Raw genomic sequence first — 19,745 nt, 5'->3', positions numbered from 1 at the left:
TTGAAGAACAAAGATCAATTCAGATATATTTAAATCTTTTTTCCGCTTACATAGCTTTAAAAGTCATTTCCATGCAGAAAATACGGATGAAAAAGTAGCATCTTCTTGTGCTGAATAAACTTAAAGAATGTGAACTCATTTACACATCAGACATGAGGACGGAGAAAGAATTGCTACCAGTTCAGTTAACAAGCAACAAAACTAGCTGTTCAAGCTTTGTCAATTGGCAGCTATATAAGTGAAAGATCACCAGCAGGAATGGATCTCTTGACAAGCTTTGCCCAAGACTCGTTGGTTTCCATAATAACCTTAAGTGCATAATCCTGTAATAGCAGATGAATTAGATAATTAGCAGGGTCATGCAAAGCCAAGCAGCATAGCTTGTTTAGCTGGAGAAATATTTCTAACATCCCATCCTTTTCATTCTTCTTTGTGGGGCCTGGGAAGAGGGGTTGCAAGAAGTGTCTACAAAAGTACTACCATTGTTCTTTTTTTCTTCTCATCAGTTGCTAAATACTAAATATTAGTATTCTTGACACATTCATGTCATTATGTGCTAAATAATTAAATCAACATCTTGACACATTCATGTCATTATCTGCTAAATATTACTCCTAGTATTCTTGACACATTCATGTCATTATTATTATTGCTCTCCTATCTTATTCTTCGATTGTACTATCACATGTTGTTTCCTTTGCTTCAATTATCGTATTAGTTGTTGTTGTTACCATTCTTTTCTTCATTATTATTCAAAATGGCTTCTTCACTACTGTATTTCCTAGTCAATCTTGTTTTATCCGAAACAACCTCTCTACCTTCACAAAAGGTAGGGTAAGGTCTGCGTAGACGCCACCCTTCTCAGACCCCCACTTGTGAAATTACACTGGGTATGTTGTTGTAACATAAAAAAGCATTCAAGATATTATAGTTACATAACAAATAACTACAGACAGCCACAGAAAGAATTTATCTTCATATGTAATAACTCAAAGACGACCCCAGATGTGGATGGCAAAATGTCGCTAACTCAAAGACGACCCCAAATGTGGATGGCAAAATGTCGCTAACTCCCAATAGGCATAACAATTGAAAATTTAAGATTGGTCTCTTCCAATGCATAAAGTCTCAAGATATTACTCTCTCTATCAAAATTAACCGTCACTTTAGCTCAAAATATTTGTCACTTTAGGAATTCAAGACTAAAGTTGACAGTTGTTTCCAACTATACCCTTAATATTAAAGAAGTAGTTCTTTTTAATGTTGCTCAATTCTCAAAAACAATTAGTAGTCAAATATTGAAATGGTGACAACCATTGGAAAGCTAACACCGTTCACATTATATGTCATCATTATTTCTTCAATATGTAACCCTTTATCTCATATAAAGTCTCTTCCAGTACAAAACTTCAACAAAATATACTCATATAAATGAGGAGAAAATAAATCTACTTTTATTCCCTCATCCCATTTTAATAGTTGATTTAGCTTTTTTCACGCCTATCAATAAATAAAAGGTATAATTTATTAAGTTACCCATATTTAATGAAAATAGTTTGATTTTTTCCTCTTACATACTTGAATATATTTTGTTAAAGATCTTTACTAGAAGAGACTATTTATATGATATAATTAAGGAATTGAATATTAAAGAAAATATGACTACATATAGTGCGAACGATATTAACTATCTAATGATTGTCATCATTTAAATGTGTGACTAACAGTCTATTAGATGTTTTTTAAGAATTGAGCAGTATTAAAAAGAATTATTCCCTCCATCCCTATTTTAACGGCCGTTTAGCTCTTTCACGCTCATTAAGAAAACAATAAATACAAAGTATAGTTTATTAAGGTACCCCTATTTAATTCTCTCTTCGTCCCAAATTAACAGTCATTTAGCTCAAAAGATTTATCTCAAATTAGGAATTCAAGACTAAAATTGACAATTATTTCCAAACATACCCTTACTATTGAAGAAAAGGTTTATTTTATACTTCTCGATTCTCAAAAATCATTTAATAGTCAAATATTGGAATGTTAACAGGCTATTGGAAAGTCAACACCATTCACACCATATATCCAAATTATTATTTCTTCAATATTCAACTTTTTATCACATATAAGGAGACTTCTTCAGTAAATATCTTCAACAAAATATACTCAACTTTTTAAGACGAAATATTAATTTACTTTCATTATATAGGGGTAACTTAATAAATTATACCTTTTATTTATTGTTTATTTAATGGGCGTGAAAAAAGTTACATCAACAGTTAAAATGGGACGGGGGAGTAAATGTAGATTTATTTTTCATCTTAAAAACTTCCTTCGGGGTGGCCCAGTGGTTTGAGCTTGGGACTTCCATGTTGGAGGTCTCAAGTTCGAAACCCCTTGCCAGCAAAAGCAAGGGGTTTGCCTTCTGGGTCGAGCTCGTCGCACCAGGCTTGCCTAGTGCAGGTTACCTCTCCTATGTGGTTTGCGAGCTATTGCATAGGAGCGGGGGTTTTACCCTGTGCGCACCCAAAGGGTAGCGGCTGCGGGTTTCCCTTGTCATCAGAAAAAAAAAAAAAAAAAATTCATCTTAAAAACTTGAGTATACTTTGTTGAAGATCTTACTAGAAGAGACTATATGAGATAAGAAGTTGAATATTACAGAAATGACCATTACATATAACATGAATGGTGTTAGCTCTCCAATGGTTGTCACCATTCAAAGCATTTTGAAAATTGAACAACATTACAAAGAACTCCTCTTTAATATTAAGGCATAATTGAAAACAACTGTCACTTTAGTCTTGAAAACCTAAAGTGACAATTATTTCGGGAGAATATTTTGAGCTAAAGTGATCGTCAATTTGGGAAGGAGGGAGTACTTCTTTAATATTAAAGATATCGTTGAGAACAATTGTCAACTTTAATCTTGAATTCCTAAAGTGATAATAATTTTGGGACAATCTTTTTGAGCTAAATCACTGTTAATTTTGGACAGAGGGAGTATAAAATAGGGGTAACTTAGCAAACTATATCTTGTATTTTTTTCCTTAATGGGCGTGAAAAGAGTTGAAGCAACAATTAAAATGGGACGGATGGAGTAATAGATGAACAGAAACGAGCATCTTCAACAAATACTTAAGCAAATATGTCCAATAATTTCTTGGTAAGAAGTAATCAACATAATAACATCCTGCAAGATACCTTGTTAGCTGGCTTGTTCCCAAGTCCAAACTTATTTGCAGGCTTCCCATCAGGAATCTTATAGTCTCTAAACCAGTTCCTGATAGCTGTCAGAGTGCCCTGAAATATTAACAGAATTAGTTTGACGAATATTGACAAATTAGGAACATTTAGTGAAGAAAAGCACCAAAGAATGTGGCTAACCATTAGGTCTTAGGTTCAAATCCCAGCGGACACAAAAACATTAGGTGATTTGTTAGTACTTATGTTGGTGGAGGTAGCAAGTACCCCGTGGAAATAATCTAGGTGTGCTATATATATACTCAGTAACAAAGTAGCTCGGTCCTATCTATCTCAGTCATGACTTGACATAACCATTTTGAAACACGGCACTTGAACACAGTATTGAACAAGTTTTACCTCTAATTACAGTCAACATTCAAGAGAATTCACTCTCTCCATTGAGAGAGTAAAACAAAAAGAATCATGGAACCTCACTCAGTAGCTAAAGTGGGATTCCTCTCAGTACTAGTGTCGTTAAGATCCATTGCAACCTTTTAGTACCTCTATTGATAAATCAGAAGTATTTCACTGTTACCAGACTAAAATGGAGTACAACAGATGTACAATACATGAGTGTAGCTCAAATACAGTTACTGTCCAATCTGCCTAACTATCTATTCAGCATCGAATGTTAGTAGAGAACCTCCAATGATTCGTACCACATTAACTGATTTGCCAGTAAGAATTTAACAGTTGCAGATACAGATGTACTAGACACCGGAAGGAATGCATTCCAGTAAAGGTCATCAAAACGGTTGTGAAACAATATCAGAGAGGTTCGGGATCTGGTACAGATATAGAACTAAGATAGATGATATATAGCTAGGCTTTCTCTACATGCAATATGAATGGACCATCAAAAGCACTGGGGAAGTGTTTCCATGCTTGCAGGTTTGCTACAGAATTGGGGAACTAACAGCAAGCCTTCAGGATCTTCTTGTGGAGTAGGTTCACAAACCAAATATCTTACCTTTTCCGTGTAGATATATGGAATGGTTACTTGGCATGCTTGTATTTTTCTCTTATTCATTGTACTAGTAATAAGGATTAAGGAGGCTATAGTCAGTGGCGGAGCCAGAAATTTCACGAAGGGTGTCCAAAAAGCTTAAACGCTGCAACAAACTAGATTTGAACTCGCAACCACCTTAAGCCTGAATTTTTAAGGCGTGCTAGAAACCACTAGGCTACAACACTTCATTGTTTGAAGGGTGTCCAAAATATGTTATTTAACCATTTAGCATATCATTCTACTTGTATATATAGTATAACTTACCGACGAAGGGTGTTTGCTTGGACACCCTGAGTATAGTGTAGCTATGCCACTGGCTATAGCGTATAACAGCCAAGAAATAATTCAGAGCAAAAGTTCTAGTCCATCTTGTTTGTACAAGTTCAAATGATGCAACTTCACATAAGGGATTGGTGATTGTAATTTAGACAAACTAATCCACCTTCCAGCAAAGATTAAGTTGAGAGCAGAAGCTGTATGGTTGAAATTTGCAACCAAGGATTAAAGATTTGCTGGGAGGATTAGTATACCAGCAGTTATAAGAGAAGTTTTGCCTAAATAACTTTGGCCATATTGTACTTGGCTAAACTCTCACTTCAATAGTGTAAGCAGCTACTTCTGAAAAATGCAACTTCACTCTTGTTATTCATAAAAGTTAAATTCTCTCTGTTATATCTATTGCTGTTCCTAGGAAATGAACACTGGGGAACATCTAAGATCGTCCAGTCAATGGAGCCTATTGAAGAACTAAATTACTGATAAATTAACCAAACCATAGAACATCCATGACACATCTTGGCATAGCCATATAAAGTCGAACATCCTTAGAGAGAAATATCTTTAACAGGGCATATATAACAACACCAAAGGGAGTGCCAAAAATTGATGATGCATAATGTTCTCAAATCATCAACATGTGAGGGTAAAGGAGAGTGAAAAACATAAGGGCCTTATTGCACTAAAACATACCGGGAAATGCTTCTCCACATCATCAATATCATTGACAAGTGAAGCTTGGGGATCATCTAGAGATATAGCAACTATTTTCCAGTCAAGTTCTCCTTCATCAATCATTGCCAAAGCAGCTAAAGTTTGACCTTCAAGACCTGGCCAATTTTAGCACGGCTTTCCCCAATCTCGACAACATCAACTACAGACAAATTAGTCATCAAGAAAGTTAACCAACCTCTAAATTCATTTTTTCCTTTTTGATGGATGATTAGAACAAAGCTCATTTAACAATTTAGGAGCACCGGAAACATACCAGGGTCATTATCTCCAAATGCCCCCTCAACTTCAGCATTTGCCAATGAAGGGTCTTCCCAGGTTTGAGGAAGCAATCCATAGTTCCAGTGAATATTATATCTGAGAACGGTACAAGACACACATCAATTCAAACAACAAATAACATGAACTTCACACAACTATCACAACAGAATATGAGCTAAAAGCTGCAACAGACTAAAACCTATTGGTCTTCAGCAGTTAACTCATGTAGGCCACAAACTTGTCATCCTTTTAACCTTCTTTTCCCACTTAAGGCAACTGGTGGGCCAAATAAATAATTCCACAGGACACAATCATACTAGAAGTATGTTGGGAAATAGTGACATAGAATAGCCTTACGGATAGTATCTAAGTTTCCCCTTCTTTGTGTCTTGTTTAATTGGTGTGTACTGCTCATCCGTAGCAACTTCCATCTTAGCACTTGATTCTTTGGGAATTTCAGCAATGAAATTGAAAACACCATCACCTAAATGAAGTGGTATATCATGCCAAGGAGATACCTGCAGATTATACCGATATGATGTGACTGTAGGAATTTATGTTTATTTTGACAAATATTAGTAATAAAAATGACTAATGTTGACAATGAAGTATGAACTAAAATGTAAAGAGATATATAGTAGCAAAAACACAGTCTTTGTTCTTGTTGTCTTCTTAATTAAATTTTATTTGTAATAATCCTCTCTAGGAATCTTCAAAAACTAGACAAGGTGCAAATGCCTCGGGCAACACTTTACATGAACAAGGAGTTCCGAACAATATGAAGCTTGACGTTGAGCATAGACTAATCTAGGAATTTACACACACTCTATGAAGATAGTGGGCCCACCAGTAACCATTGACAACCATGTAAGTCCACCCATTGCAACAAGATAGAGCATTTGGAATTTTTTTAATTTTTTTAAAATTGGAGTTAGGGGAAGGGGAAGGGGAGGAAATTACATTATGGGAATCGAACCCTCACCAACAAGGTCATGACCAATAAGGTGGGAGTACATGCAGCCAACCAACTAAGCTACAAAGATTCCGCAGAGCATTTGGATTGATCATGTAAACTAAAATGTTTATCCTGAAAAATCCCACATTGCAATAGAGTAAGAAATCAAAAATTGTAGGGCATTAACCTTTTTGCCGGAATCTTCCGCAAAAAATACACGATAATCTAAGGTTTCAGGCTGTCCGTGTTGTTTGATTTGAATCTGGGGATTGTAAATAGCACTGCAACTGAAAAGTCGCCTCCTTTGTGCAGCAGCACCTCCATTACGGAAGCAAAGGTTGAAAATGCTGGGCTTTTGGAGAGGACTTTTCGATATGAGTGAAGCTGTTATAGTGTTGTTTGCTGATACCCTCACTGTTGCAGCCGCCATTGTTGCTTTTAGTAGAGAACTCAAAAGGCAATGTCAGCAGCTGTTAGTATTATTTAACTGGAACCACACACCAATTTGGTCAGACTTTGGAATAAATTTATTACTCACTCGGTCACTCCGTCCCATTTTAGTCCTTCAACTTGGCATAATACTCCCTCCGTCCCTTTTTAGTTGTCCACTTTAGAAATGACACACAGATTAAGGCAACAATGATTAGCACAGTGAAGTTATAATTTTACCCTTATGACAACTTTTCACTTCAAAATTACAACCACTTATTTGAATTAAAGTGAAATAAATTGGAGGGAAACAACATACACTTTTACAATTTTCAAGAAGTGTAAATAAGGGTATAATAGGAAAAAATTTGTTGTCCTTTCTTGATTTGTCAATAGGGACAACTAAAAAAGAAAATATGGACAAGTAAATAGGGACGGAGGGAGTACTGTTTTTAAAAAAATTCTCTTATTATATAAGAGGGAGTTTAGGATGGGACATTGTGATGTCCAATCATAAACTCCCTATATAATATATAATATATAATATATAATATAATAAATTATTTTTTTTACTATATAATATATATTTATTTTTCTACTATAAGGGAGTTTATATAGTATATAATAATATAATATAATAAATCATTTACAAATGACTTAAAATATTTCATATTTAAAGGATATATAATAAAATAGGTTTACTCTTAAAATTCTATCCGGGTCACATATATTGGGACAGAAAAAATAACATATATCATTTTAAAATTACCAAAAAAAGTATTATAAATAATAATAATTAACAACTTAAAATATCTTAAAGACATTTTAAAAGGGTTAATTTTGTAATTGTAATTCTACTATTATATAAGAGGGAGTTTATCATGGGACATTCTATGTGTCCCATCATAAACTCCCTATATAATATATAATATAATAAATCATTTTTTCTACTATATAATATATATAATGTATATTTATTTTTCTACTATATAATAAAAGGGAGTTTATATAATATATAATATCATAATAAAACCCCTTTTATTATATAGTAGAAATAAATATAATATATATATATATAATATAATATAATAAATCATTTACAACTGACTTAAAATATTTAATATTTAAAAGATATATAATAAAATAGGTTGACTCTCAAAATTCTATTCGGGTCACATATATTGGGACAGAAAAAATAACATATATCATTTTAAAATTACCAAAAAAGTATTATAAATAATAATAATTAACAACTTAAAATATCTGAAAGACATTTTAAAAGGGTTAATTTTGTAAGTTTATCCATATCACATAAATTAGGACAAAGTGACCAGCAATGTAAGTTATTTGAAAGTTACATAAAAATATTATAAATCACAATAATTAATAACTTAGAACATTTTTAAAAAAAATGCAAATTTGGATGACTCTTCAAATTTCATTTGTGTCACATAAATTGAGACAACAAAAATAACATATATTGCGTCCATTTTAATTTATTTGTCTTAATTTTTTTTATATTTAAAAATTGCGTAAAAATACTATAAATCATGATAATTGACAACATAAAATATTTCAAAAATAAATACATATAAAAAAATTCAATTAATTCTTGAAATTAATCTATCGTTAAAAATAATGTATAAAATACAATAAATCGTGATTTTGACCACTTAAAATATTTATTAAAAAAACATAAAAAATAAATTGACTGATTATTAAAATTAATCTATCAATGTCACATAAAATGAGACAAAAGTAGTAATATGTATTGTTTAATGTGAAATTATTGAAAACTACGTAAAATGTATTATAAATGTTAACAATTAACAACATTTGATTGAATCTTGAAATTTTATCAATGCTACATATATTCAAACAAGTGGAGTAATATATATTAAGTATTTAAAAATTACGTACAACCATATTGCTTTCTGTAGGCTTCGAATTATCGTGGTAATTTTTTAGGCTGATACAAGTTTTGTACTTTTTTTTAATATTATAAATCGCAATAATTAATAATTTAAAATAATTTTAAAAATATATTAAAAATTTAGTTGGTTTCGGGAATTTTATTTATACTATATAAAATGGGACAAAGGAAGCAACATATATCATTTACAAATGACTTAAAAAGCATTAAAAATTACAATAATTACAAATTTAAAATATTTAAAAGCTATATAATAAAATAGGTTCACTCTCAGAATTCTTTCAGGCTCACATATATTAGGACAGAAAAAATTACACATATCATTTTAAAATTACCAAAAAAGTATTATAAATAATAATAATTAACAACTTAAAATATCTTAAAGACATTTTAAAAGGGTTAATTTTGTAATTTTATCCATATCACATAAATTAGGACAAAGTGACCAGTAATGTTGGTTATTTGAAAGTTACATCAAAATATTATAAATCACAATAATTAATAACTTAAAACATTTTTTTAAAAAAAATTAAAATTTGGATGACTCTCCAAATTTTATTTGTGTGACATAAATTGAGACAACAAAAATAACATATATTGGGTCCATTTTTTTTTGGGTTTTTTATATTTAAAAAATGCGTAAAAATATTATAAATCATGATAATTGACAACATAAAATATGTTTTGAAAAAAAATACAAAAATTTCCACTCATTCTTTAAGTAAATTTATCGTAAAAATACTATAAATCATGATAATTGACAACATAAAATATTTCAAAAATGTTGTATGTGGATAGTCTTATTGTGCCTTGAATAACGTCAAATAAAGTACAAGTTTGTGATAAAAAAACTTATTCCTTTATCCACGCAAACAATCGCTTCAAAATCTCTGTTATTAGCCCCAAAACATATCATTTATATTATTGGGCCCATGCCCGTGCATAGCACGGGCAACATTACCTAGTAATACTATAATTGAAACTTAGTGATCTAAAATAATGTTTAGATATTTAAATTATTTTGTTAAAAATAAAAAAGAATTAAAATTAAATTATTTTTAATTATAGTAAAACTATAAAGATAAAGGTTATCACATAAAATATGGCATTGGGAGTATATTATATTTTATACACCACTTCTCTTGGTACATTTACCTACATATTACTAAAAGTAAGAAACTCAAACCTAAATGTGGGTGATTTTTTTTTTAATGGGATGATCTTCTTAAATTTGTCTATATATTTTATTTAGATACTGAAACTTAGTTTTATTTTAATTGAACACTTCAATTTTAATAAAGTGTTACGATTAAACACTTCCAATTTAAATTTTGAAGAAGAAAAAATATACATGTTTTCGTTTGTCTATTTTGATAGTTAAGTAAACTATATAAAATATGTCATTTCTTTAATCATATGCGTTAGTGTCAACTAAAAAATGTATGAGATTTTATGGCTTACAAATGTATATAATTAAAAGAAATAACATATTTTATGTGGTTAATTTAACTACCTAATAAATGAATGAGAAAACATGCAAAAAGAAAATTAAAATTTGAAATGAATGTGTCTAATTGAAATACTTTATTAGGAGTTGAGATGTTTGATTAGAACAAAATTTAGTTCAAACGTCTAAATGAAATCAAAGTAGTTGTGTCACATGAATTCCATGTATTATATAGAAATGAGTTTAGCATCCTCGTCAAAATATGTAACCTGAGGTTATTTTAAAAATGGAAAAGGGTCAAAAATACCTCTGAACTACAGAAAAAGGTTTTAAAATACCCTTCATCCATCTTTTGGTCTAAAAATACCCTTTCATTCACTTTCTTGGCTCACTTATCTCGAACTAACAACCCTCTCTTTATTTTGTTTTTTTTGTTTTTAAATATTTATTATGTATCATTCTCTTATTGGGTGAAATAAATCCTCATCTTGACTAGATTTTTTCACATAATTTATCCAAGCCAAAAGAATATATTTCTTTAAGATCTCAATTATTTTTATTTTTAAAAAAATAAATCTAATAGTCTTTTTTATATTTGTTGTAGTTTTTTATTTTTTAGTTTCTTTTAGATCCGGCTCCTCTCCACCTTTTTTTCTCTATTTTCCCCAAGTTCTTACTTGGATTGAAGGCACATGGCATAAGGAAAAAATTAACGGCTAAAATTTAATTAATTAAATCAAAATAATAAACATGATAAATAATAAATATTGCATAAAAAAATAAATAATATCATGATCATAATAATATTATCTTATCCATAATACATTATAATTTTTTCTCTTTTTTCCTATTTTTAATTTTGCTTACGGGCTACGGCCTACGAGCATCTATATTCTTTTTCGTCTTTTCTCTTTGAAATTAACAGTTACAAAGAGTCTTAGTAAAAAAATTAAATGATCATTTTTTTTAAAAATAAAATAAAAGGAAGATAGATTTTAGGATTTATGATAGTATAATATGTCCTTATAATTGTGGCATTACTAATAATCTTTTAATTATATAAATTATCTAAAACAGTTTTTTTTTTAAAACTATACAAAATTCAAATTACTAGATTTAAAAAAATATGTTTTTGAGGTCTTGAAGAGATATATTGTTTTAATTTGGATAAATTATGGGGAAAATTAATAGAGGTGGATTTTATTTCATCCAATAAGAAAATGACACATAATAAGTATTTAAAAAAATAAAGAGAGGGTTGTAAGTTTCAAGGGTATAAGTGAACTAAAAAGGTGAATAGAAAGGATGAATAAAAGGATATTTTTGGACCAAAAGATGGATGAAGGGTATTTTTAGACCTTTTCCTATAGTTCAGGGGTATTTTTGGCCTTTTTCCGTTTTAAAAAAGAATTTAAAAAGGGAAAAAGGAAAAATATACCCCCCGAACTATCGTAAATGGTATGCAGATACCCTTCGTCATACTTTTGGGACATTGGTGCCCTTGCTGTCCAAAAACTAAAGCATATATGCCCTGCAACTAGGGAAATTAACATCCGAATTGATGTAATCCTAGTCACTAGCGAGTATGTGTAAAAATAATCAAGACCTTTCTGTCTAAAGCCTTTGACAATAAGTCTTACTTTGTATTTGTCAATAGTTCCATTATCTTTCATCTTCCTTTTGAAAATCCATTTCGAACCCAAAAGTTTGTTTCCTAGAAGAAGATCAACTAACTCCCAAGTATGATTCCTTAAGCTTGACTCAATCTCACTATTGACAACCTCCTTTCAAAAGGTTGAGTCTGTAGACAACATAATTTCCTTGAATGTTTGAGGCTCACTTTCAAGAAGAAATGTTACAAAATCAGATTCGAATGAAGTAGTTGTCCTTTGACATTTGATGCGCCTTGGACTCTCTTCATTAGGTACATTCTCTTTTGGTTCTTCTCGAGGTCGTTTAGACCCTCCACTAGATAACTCAAGTCTAGTTTTATACAAATAGATATGTTCAAAGAATTCAGCATTATCTGATTCCATTACCATATTGTCATGAGTATCCGAATGTTCAGACTTATGAACCAAAAATCGACATGCCTTACTGTTTGTGGCATATCTAATGAATACACAATCCACAATCTTATGTCTTACTTTGACCCTCTTAGGTATTGGTTTACCCGTATTTTTCAATCAACATTTGTTTCGACTTTCTCAAGATCGCAAAGGTCTTAACAAGGCTTGTAATGGGGCTGAGTTTAAAGGTATGGTCATTTAGGCTCAGTGACTTTTATCCTCAAAGTGGTGCTCTCAACACTTCCTTTCCTTTTCCTTCATCATTTTCATTAGTGCATCATATGTCATCCTATTATTCGCTTCCCTTGGATTGTTTGGGAACCCCATCTCTTTTGTACTTTATTCCACAATTTTCTTTTTCATTCTTTTTCTTTTTCTTTCTCTTTTTTTTTTTTTTTTTTTTATATGAAGGGGCTCCATTTTTCTTAAAACCATAGGTAAGAGGAGATTTTCCTTGCACTTCTTGACTTACCCTTATCTTTTCACCACACCCCCAACTTAGACTTTTTTTTTGGCTATTCAACTAACCACAATTCAAGAGGATTATAGGTAATGGATTAAGAAAGGTCTAGTTTTCATCAAGTTTCTTCCAAAGAAGGGTAAGGCTCAAAGGGTGTTCAAGAGGGAATCACACGCTCACAAGGTAGGTCACAAAAGAGGTATATGTCAAATTGGTTCACACTCTTCGAAGTTGCCTAAGATCATATCAAGAGAAAGTCTTACTTAGTTAACCGGACCAATAGGGAAAATTCTAGGTGTTGTTATGCATGGTTCCAGGTAAGCTTATCACACAAGGCATCGACACTTAAGTCAAACAAGACTCCACACTTTCGCTAGTGTGCAACGGTCATCACAAGAGAATCGATTTGATAAATGGCTAATCACAATGAGATGCAAAGAGTTCACATATTGTATATGCAACTTCATTTGGCCTCATCGTAGTCGTACATTCATGTTCGTTCGATGAAAGCACTATTCAAGTCATCAGTATTGATTGGAACCGAGACTTAAATTTTGCAATAGAACAACCACATTCAACACACAAGAGGTGGAAAAAATTTTCGGACGGGTCAAAATCATTTTGCAATTTAAAATAAAAGGAGGCCATAAGCTCAAACATCCACAAAAATGCAGTATAAACACAATTTTAAACAGAACAACCCAAAATATATCAACAAAACACGAACACGAGTGGCACACAAAGGTGGGCCTCACCCCATCACAAATAAAAGCAATTTGTCCTCAAATGCAATTGACACAATATCCAAAATGACAGTTAAAGAAAGACAGAGAGGGAAGTAAAAAAGGGATCCTGTCTAAGCAGTCGCTCCATCTATCTGGGAATCAGTGCCCGATGTAGTGCTCTGAATCTGGGCATCAATGCTTGGGGACATGCTCGAGGTTTGGGCATCAAGAACCGGGGCTATTTCTGATGCATTGACCCTGTTAGGTCCATTAGAAGTGACCTCTTGTAAATTTGCCCAATAGGCATATACAGCGGCATAGAACTCCCGGGCCTATGAAGGTACTTTATGGTTTCTTGGATTTTTTATTTTTTAAAAATAGGTATCCGACCAAAAGATGCATAGACTTCCCTGACTCCCTTGCCCTTTCCCTTATCTTTCTTCCCACCATACGTGGGCGGTGTAGCAGCCTTGCCTTTGGATATAGCGGCCTCCTCATTCATTGTCTTCCTTTCAGTTTTCTCTTGGGCTAGTACAATTCTTTCAGCATCTTTTGGTTTCGCCATATCTGCAAATCCTCAAGAAGAATCAAAGAGATTGGCTCGAAAGGTCCGGTGAATCAACCAAAAGTTGAAATGCATGCAAAATCAAAGGGGGCAAAAAAAGGGTGATCAAGAATACTTTCGGCGAGTCACCGAGTACTTTTGGCGATCTCAGGCTTCTCGTCGAAAGTTACAACATTAAACATCAAATTCCACAATAAATTAAAGTGAGATAAGAGCATTTGACGAACCATCGAGTAGTTTGGCGGGCTAGACCTAGCTCGCCAAACAGCCTAACGCGCCTATTCTTAACCCACCTTCTCAAATTCAACCCCTTTAACCCCAAAAACAAAATCAGCACATGCACTAGTGATATTTAACTCAGATCCATAACATCCAAACACAATCCCACAAAATATACTTTTGCTAAAAGCACAAACAGACGGGGTCTCAATACTTATAAATAAATTGAGCCACATTTAGAGATTAATACAGGCACACACAAGAACAAGATACATATATTGCAAATGAGTACAAATTCTATAAAATAATTTTGAGTGTCAGGCAACCAACCTTTGATGCTGATAACGGTAAGACTGAAATGCAAAGTGGCAAAGAAATCTAACTCCGAGCTCAAATTAACTAACCGAAATACTAGTAAAATGCAAAGATAAGAAAAATACTACCTTGGTGTGAGTTTGTGAAGTTTAAAAGCGAGGGAAAGTGAAGAATTTGGACTCTTAAGACATGTGGCCTTCATAAACTGTCCAGTTCGCGTCGACTCGACGATATTAATCGCACTCGCCGATACATTTGGTGACACACTGAATGGTCATTTGACTCGCCGAGTTTTACAGGACCTTTAGTCAACGAAAAGGTCCAAACGACGATCTTAATCATGGTCGCTGACCTGGTTGGTGACACACCGAACTGATTCTCAAGCTCGCCGAGTTTTATAGGCTTCGGTTTATACGTGTGTTGAGCCAAAAAACGGGTCAAGTCGGGTACGCCGACCTCTTCGGTGATCCGCCGACTGACCATTTTGATCGCCAATCTGCATTTTCCAAACACTTTCCACACTTAAACCTGCACAACAAACACACCATTATTTATAAAAGCAAAAGAAAGTAGTAAATGGATTTGGGTTGCCTCCCAAACAACGTTGTTACGATTCGATTTTGAAAACTAAGGTCTCGAAGCCAATTTCGTAACTTTGGCAATTTTGTACATGTTTTGGAAACATGAGTTATTTGGAAGTCGCCACTTAATTTTTTAGGAAAAATTAAGAAAACCATTTAAAAAGGGTAATTTTTTGAAAGAAAATACTTAAATAAATCAGAGTCGGGTAAGGATTCAAATAATTCTCTAAGGAAGGGTTTAAGCATCTTAGAGAATCCGCTAGCACGCGGTTGACCGACGGATTGAAAAGTTTGGCTAATTTTTTTAAAAAAGGGCTAAAATATCTATTTTGAAACTTCAATAAAAATCTTTTGAAACTTGTGAAATCTCAAAAATAATCCTAACTTAGATTTATCCATAGTCAAATTTTGGACTTATACAATCAATTTAAACTCACAAATATGGAATAAAGAACCTTGTTTAATGACTATGAAAGGTTATAAAGAATCCTCAAGTCATTCATGCAAAGTCCTAAGTTAAATTAAAAGACAATTAATTTATTTTAAGAAACTTAACAATTTTATCCTATTCAAAAATTTGAACTAAATAGTTAGTTTAAACTCATAAACATGGATCCAAAGCTAATTACTAACTATGAAAGAATATGATAATTCTCAAGTTAGTCTAAGAGCTTAAGTTGCCTAACTTGCAAGAGTTCTGAAAATTTAAATACTTAAGGTAAATAACTAACAAAATAGAAGAGTTATATAAAAAACTTTCAAGGATTCATCTAAGTTAGATAAAATAAATGTTAGAAGTTAAAAGTAAATATCACAAAATCACAATATAGGGAAAATAAAAGTGCGAACAAAACTTGGACAAATTTAAGTCCATTTGCTGCTTCTTAGTTGCTGCTGCTGGCGCCATTTAAATTGAACTTGTTAAAGTCCAATAATACTCAATTTTAGTCCCTTTGGGGACTGCTGCTACTGCTTCGATTAAATTGGACTCTTTTCAGTCCAAATTTGCCAATTTGCAGCTTTTGGGAGTGTTGTAACTCTGCTATTGAGCTGCTGCTAGTGGTTTGGGTTTTAACCCATTAATATTAGTTTCTCTTTCACGACTTGGATGAGGTTGACTCAAGAAGAGGAGTATGCAAGAGATGGTCCAATTGGACTCGAACAATAGAGTTCATGCGCAAAATGAGATAAAATTAATAACTTGACATGATAAGACTTCACAAAAATATTAAACAAATCATTTGGATGCAACAATGAATCCTTTCATCTTGATAATAAATCTAGACACTCAAATTATTTATAATAATAAACCGAACCTCACGGGTAAACTTCCGAATAGGTTCGAAACTTTCAAAGAAGCATGGATTAGACATTATATACTAAACTTTACATTTTGATCACAACAATTTAAATAGGTACATAATATCCAAAATCTAATCACAAAGCCTAAACCTATTCCTAAGAGAAGAGGCAAAATACTAATTATCAACTCAAATATATTCTTACACATGGCACTGTAAAGGAGCATAATAACATAGCATATAAACAAATAATGGTATACACATGTATTCTCAGTAAATAAACAACTGATAGTTCTAAAAGGAAATTTGAAGACTAACTGTTAAATCTAATTTCACTAATATGAAATAAAAAAAAATACCAGTAGCAAAGCTAATGACCATTCAGTCATACATCCTACCATACCTCTTGAAAGCGACACATGGATACTAAACAATTAAGAAGTCAAACACTTAGACAACAACAAGAATGAACATCAAAAGAGAATAGACAATTTGATTTCTAAAACTTAACCATGTAAAGGGAAAAAAAAGGGGAGCTTGACTTCAAATAAATCAACTAGTCGATATCAAATAATTTAGAACAAATAGTGAAGGCTACTTAATTTATACAATTAATTTTCCGAGTGTCACAAGTATTTTATCATGCTTAAGGATAAAGAAAATCATATCATAAGAGTATTCAATGAGAAGCAGGGCAACTTAAACTCGCACAAAATCAAATTCCCAAAATTTAGCACATCGAAAATTGGCAGAGAAAGGTCCTTGATAATGTTTCCAGAAAACGTATAGCTAATTTAGAGACTTGGACAAATGTCTTTATAGATTATACAAATTCAAATGGAAAGACAAGGGAATTTCAACGCTTCATCACTTAGATTCACAACTCCAAATTACATGAAAACGACCATGAAGAGATTACCAAGTAAACAAGTTTAGGCACTTAAAACTTACTCAAAACTGATCTACTGTAAGCTAAAGGAATAAAAGAAAACGTTAAGACATTCAAGCGAGACTTAAACTTTCAATCATAACCACAGTGAGGCAGCATACATTAATAGTGACTAAAGAAAACAACAGTAAGGCAAGAGCTGCAATTTACTAAACAAAAGAAAAAAGAAGAAGGAAACATTCACATTTAAGGTACTAAAAAGTAAATAAACTATTACAAAAATAAGCAACACACATGAATGATAAATGAAAGAAACAAAGCTAAAAATTACTCAAGAAAAGAATGAAAATTACCTGGTTCTGGGCAGCGAACCGGAACGACGAGTTTGATGGAGACGATTCCACCATCTCTTTCAGCTTGAACGACCACAAAAGCCACAAAATTTTAAACTATTGAGCCGAGAATTCCCAAACCTTTAAGGGGTATTCTCAAGTCTCAGAAATCCGTCCCCCTGAACAGTGAATGAGTAGGGTTTATATCGGAGAGATTTAGGGGGGAAATTTCTTGTTAAAAACGATGTGGGAAAAGCTGAGATTTCAATTTTTTTTCTAGTGGATAAAGTTGAGACAACTTCAAATAGTACAAATCACCAACGGAACTTAAAGGAGGACCCTTGATTTCTAAGAGGAGTACGAACGAGATGCGAGATTGCTCCATTTGGCTGATTCTAGTACATTGTTGTACGAGAGGATAATGAGAGAGGGACAGGGGCGCGACACGCGCTATTGCTGGACGCGGTTTCTCGCGATTCGGTTCCATTTTTTGGATTTGGGTCGCGATTTCGCTGGGTCACTGCTGCAGGGTCGAGTTTTCTGGGTTTCTTCGCGATGAAGAAGAAGACATGGGTGGGATTCGGGTCGGCTGGTATACGCTGTGGGTGTTGGTATTGTTGGAGTCTGGGTCTTCTTTGTTGAAGAGAAAGTGGGCCGGGTTTTCTCAATATATATATTAGAGAAATAAAACATACTCAATCAAAACACTATTTTTCGGTAAACTGATTTTCTCAAATATTCAATTAAAATGAAGAATATATAAATATATATATTATCAATATAAAAACATATAATCTATATGAAAAATTGCAAAAAGTCTTGAAAAATGATTTTGAAAGTATTTTTTTTTTTGAAAACAATTATTTCAAATGATTTGAAATTGAAGAAGCTTGAAAATTAATTCAATTGTGGAGGGTCAAAATTGGGTGTCAACAAGCGCCTTAGTTAACGTCGTGGCATGACGCGAGGCACCATTTAAGCTTCATTGTTAGGGTTAGCCATATCATCACTAGGCAACCCCCTACTTTTCTGCGAATGGAGTTGAGGCAACATATGACCCATAAGGTTCTTGAGCAGCTGGACAACTCTGGAATGAGACCAAATCATTCGCTTCATCCCTTCAATGTCTTCTTTGGATTCTTCCAACTCTCTATCTTGCTTAGTTACCTTGTGGAGAATGGTTGATAGCATTCCCTCAATGCGTTTAACTTCATTGTCCTTGGGCTTTCTTCGCTCATGAGGAGGGAAATATTTATCTTTCCTCTTGCACTGAGCCTCGATCTTCACCATCTTTTTGGCCAACTCATCCATCTGAGTCATCAGTGTGGTTATCATGAAGTCCTTTTCTACTTCTTGGTTCATTTTAGTCATGTTGTCAAGCAGTTGGACTGTCATCGCATATGACTGCTTTGCAATATCACCTGGAATAAGTTGGTCGACCACCCTCTTGTTTCTGGGGCCAAGACCTCTGTAAAAGTAGTCAAGGAGGATTATATCGGGAATGTCATGAATTAGGCATTGAGTGATCAGTTCTTTAAACCTTGCCCATGACTTATAGACCCTTTCTCCCTCCAATTTCTTGAAGGTTAGGATTCTATCCTGAATTATCATTAGCTCTAATGGAGGAAATTTCATTAGCTCGCAAGTGTTGGTTGATAATTTCACCTCCTCTACTTTTGTAGCACAAATCAGCAAAACAAAACTAAAAATAAAGTTAGTAAAACTATAACTAAGAAAAATAAGAATTCTACTAATCTAAGAATTCTCAAGTAACACCACTCCCCGATAGCGGCGCCATTTTGATATTTGCGTAATCAAGACACAACTTCCGATGCAAGTGTCTACGATCATACAATAGTTTAGTAACCCAACCAAGGATTGGGATCGTTACCAAGAGAGTGATTTTGAGAATTAATAGAAAAATAAAATTTAGTTCTAACTAGTCGTAGCTAAAGACATTAACGATTAAAAACATTGTAAATTAAAGGGGGACACAAGAGTGTTAAT

General features: G+C 32.8%; 1 pseudogene across 1 annotated transcript; it reads right to left on the bottom strand.

The window, feature by feature from the left end:
* On the bottom strand, positions 1 to 6,961 carry LOC125821086 (soluble inorganic pyrophosphatase 6, chloroplastic-like; annotated as a pseudogene). Its single transcript, XR_007442555.1, has 6 exons — positions 6,661 to 6,961; positions 5,876 to 6,036; positions 5,514 to 5,614; positions 5,219 to 5,399; positions 3,199 to 3,297; positions 1 to 323 (listed from the first exon to the last, which is right to left on the bottom strand). The product of XR_007442555.1 is annotated as a soluble inorganic pyrophosphatase 6, chloroplastic-like (transcript).
* Between the last annotated feature and the right edge of the window lie 12,784 nt (positions 6,962 to 19,745).

This window comes from Solanum verrucosum, unplaced genomic scaffold (genome assembly GCF_900185275.1).
Source record: "Solanum verrucosum unplaced genomic scaffold, falcon-dt-bn FXZP01000225.1, whole genome shotgun sequence".
NCBI lineage: Eukaryota > Viridiplantae > Streptophyta > Magnoliopsida > Solanales > Solanaceae > Solanum > Solanum verrucosum.
The sequence above is the reverse complement of the archived record's forward strand: the minus strand, read 5'-3'. Positions and strand labels throughout refer to the sequence as shown.